General features: G+C 49.7%; 1 non-coding gene across 1 annotated transcript; it reads left to right on the top strand.

The window, feature by feature from the left end:
* Positions 1 to 1,850: 1,850 nt before the first annotated feature.
* Positions 1,851 to 1,922, top strand: TRNAQ-CUG (transfer RNA glutamine (anticodon CUG)). The gene has a single exon. It is a non-coding gene; the product is annotated as a tRNA-Gln (tRNA).
* Positions 1,923 to 3,816: the final 1,894 nt, after the last annotated feature.

Raw genomic sequence — 3,816 nt, 5'->3', positions numbered from 1 at the left:
AGTATGTTGTTTTTAATTCACAATCTATATTTTAAAGTATGGCGAGTGAACATTTATTTTAAACATCATCTATAATGCGACACTGATACTATAGAGTACGGACACTTCATTACTGACCTTATCTCGTTAAACAATTTCCTAATGTAATCACATAACTTTTCCAATCAATCACGGACAATTTTTAAGTGAGAGACTTTCTGGGGAGGATTTCTGCCTTTTCATTATAAGCTTCGGTGCAGTTTCTTGAAAAAAAAGAAACGTGCACGGAGGGTTATTATTTACATAAATATCAAAGTTCTACATGATAAATAAAATGCTTTTAAGCTAGTGGCTTTTCACGCTACGTGAATGAAATGATGGATTGGGCTCTGAATGAGGAATTGTTTTATATGAAAGTGAAACTTTACAAAAATATTTAAGTGTAATGGTTTAGAATTTACAGGCACATTGTAAAGGCAAAAATACAACTGAGCTGGACGTGCACTCCCCACCATCCTCGTCAGAGACTGTATATTTCCCAGGTCCAGGCATGAGTACCAAATCTAGGTCAGGTCTTTAAACTGCATTCTGGGACTTGTAGTCCTATGTATATGTATACATATATTTATATTTACACATTTTTTTTATCGTTAAATGTTAATGATATTTTTCCTCTCCAGATTGAGGTATAATAGGAGGGTGGAATCTCTCAGCAGATTTCAGTCTATTTAAGGTGCAATAAATTCCTTTCTTCGTGGCCGGCCTCAGTGTAGTGTGTTTTCTGTGTCTGCTGATATCCCCCCGCCCCGTTTGTAAACAGTGGACTGAGTGTTGTGCTAATGTGTACTTTGGTTTATTAACAAAACCAGCAACAGAAACACAGTCAGTCTCACAAGCTTCACTGATAATGTGTCTTATAGCAAGTGCCTTGTCCCTGAGAAGATCTGCTGACCTCCTGAAGGGATCCCTGAGACGATCTCTGACGAGATTTGCTGACCTCCAGAAGGGATCCCTGAAAAGATGTGGTGACCTCTTGCAGGGATTCATGAGAAGATCTGCTAACCATCTGCAGGGATACCTGGGAAGTACCGCTGACCTCCTGAAGGGATCCCTGAGAAGAGCAGTTGTCCTCCTGAAAGGATCCCTGAGAAGAACTGCTAAACCCCTGAAGGGATCCCTGAGAAGAACCGCTAAACCCCTGAAGGCATCCCTGAGATGAGCAGCTGACCTCCTGAAGGGATCCCTGAGAAGAGCAGTTGTCCTCCTGAAAGGATCCCTGAGAAAATCTGCTGACCTCCTGAAGGGATCCCTGAGATGAGCAGATGACCTTCTGAAGGGATCCTTGAGATGAGAGGCAGACCTACTGAAGGAATCCCTGAAAAAATCTGCTGTCCCACTGAAGGAATCCCTGAGAGCAGCAGCTGTCCTCCGGCAGGGATCCCTGAGAAGAGCATCTGACCTCCTGAAGGGATTCCTTCAGAAGTACTGCTGACCTTCTTAAGGGATCCCTGAGAGGAACCTCTGACCTCCTGAAGGGATCCCTGAGAAGAACCGCTGGACTCCTGCAGGGATCCCTGAGAAGCTCTGCTGTCCTCTTGCACTAGAAGTGTGCAGCAATGACAGGATTTGGGTCAGAGGACGTTTAAAACCGGATGTGATGAGTATGTGACCTCTTAAAAAGAACACAGGCAGGAGCTCTGGGTGTCTGTAGGGATCCTTGTAAAAGCCCCTTTTTAATTACACCTCGAGCTTTGTTTTAAATGCGAACGTAAAAATGTTAAGGAGACTCTCGGTGACTGGAAAGATGACTACATCAGTAAAGACCTGCACTGAAGATGAACTTGTCTCAGACGGTGATATGTTCTACCGGAGGTTCCATGGTGTAATGGTTAGCACTCTGGACTCTGAATCCAGCGATCCGAGTTCAAATCTCGGTGGGACCTGAATGATTTTTTGACAGACTACAAACTTGCAATAATCTATTACATTATTAATGTTATGGTGAATTAACATTTGCGGCTGAGACAGTCTCTGTACAGAGGACTCACCGTCCTGCTCCCAATGTTTCTGAACAGATAACACTTCAGACAGATCTATTTAAATCCGTCTTTCTCTAGCGCCAACATGCAGAGGTTGTCACTTGATACATCGGACCAAACGGATAATTTACAAACTAATAACATACATGGAATATTATTGTCGAAAATTAGGCGATTATCTTGGAACACCATCTGTATGTTTGCGTCAGGCAGATTTTGGGAAGTGAATTCACTATGTGTTCTCTGCCCACGTCTGGACTGTAAACTCACCAACATTGTATAAAATACATTCATTCGACAAGGGCAAGATACATTTGCTGGTGGTCCTAGAGAACTCTCCGCATCATAGTGACATCATGGTGACACCATGCTGACGTTATGGAGTGTCATGGTGACGCGGTGACGTCATGGTGCATCCTGGCTGCATTTATCAGCTGTTAGGCACATGTCCATGTGCCCTGGAGCCATGGATGCATTGGTTTCACCCTATGTCAATATTAAATAAATGAAAACATCAAATATCGATTAGGAATCCAAACCAGAGGCTCGCCTTACCGATTGGGGGACCTTGCTGCTGTCCTGTCGTGCCTGTGTTGCTGCCGCCGCTCCTGGGCCCCTCACGCTGTGTGTCTCCCCCGCCGCCGCCACTACACCTCGCGGCCGAGAGCGGGGGAAGACTACAGCTCCCAGGCTCCTTAGCGGCGGCTGACGCCACCCACGCGCCCGGAGGCGCACAAAAGAACGCGGCTCCCTCGGGGGAGCGGGAATCCAAACCAGAGGCTCGCCTTACCGATTGGGGGACCTTGCTGCTGTCCTGTCGTGCCTGTGTTGCTGCCGCCGCTCCTGGGCCCCTCACGCTGTGTGTCTCCCCCGCCGCCGCCACTACACCTCGCGGCCGAGAGCGGGGGAAGACTACAGCTCCCAGGCTCCTTAGCGGTGGCTGACGCCACCCACGCGCCCGGAGGCGCACAAAAGAACGCGGCTCCCTCGGGGGAGCGGGAATCCCAACCAGAGGCTCGCCTTACCGATTGGGGGACCTTGCTGCTGTCCTGTCGTGCCTGTGTTGCTGCCGCCGCTCCTGGGCCCCTCACGCTGTGTGTCTCCCCCGCCGCCGCCACTACACCTCGCGGCCGAAAGTGGGGGAGACTACAGCCCCCAGGCTCCTTAGCGGCCGCTGACGCCACCCACGCGCCCGGAGGCGCACAAAAGAACGCAGCTCCCTCGGGGGAGCGGGAATCCAAACCAGAGGCTCGCCTTACCGATTGGGGGACCTTGCTGCTGTCCTGTCGTGCCTGTGTTGCTGCCGCCGCTCCTGGGCCCCTCACGCTGTGTGTCTCCCCCGCCGCCGCCACTACACCTCGCGGCCGAGAGCGGGGGGAGACTACAGCTCCCAGGCTCCTTAGCGGCGGCTGACGCCACCTACGCGCCCGGAGGCGCACAAAAGAACGCGGCTCCCTCCGCGTCACGGGACGCGCCGGGCTAAGCCCGGGACAAGGGCGGGCCCTCTATGGCCCTCAGAGGCACAAGGAGGCCGGGACGGGCCACGTTACTAGGCGTCAGGTATTCGTCCCTGTTACCTTTCTGTTGGACTTGGCGAGTTTCATCGTCTTATAGAGTATGAGTGGCGATATATAGGACAAGGAGCTGATTAATTCCCTTATTGATTTATTCTGTCATCATTTGTTCGTGTAGGCGCCTTTATAGTCTGGTATTTTTAAAATTAAACATTTAAACATCCCGAGGTATTTGTGAAAATGTTGAAATCCACAATAGGCAAAACACCTTCCTCTGTTGCAAC

This window comes from Triturus cristatus, chromosome 4_1 (assembly GCF_964204655.1).
Source record: "Triturus cristatus chromosome 4_1, aTriCri1.1, whole genome shotgun sequence".
NCBI classification, from domain to species: domain Eukaryota; kingdom Metazoa; phylum Chordata; class Amphibia; order Caudata; family Salamandridae; genus Triturus; species Triturus cristatus.
The sequence above is the reverse complement of the archived record's forward strand: the minus strand, read 5'-3'. Positions and strand labels throughout refer to the sequence as shown.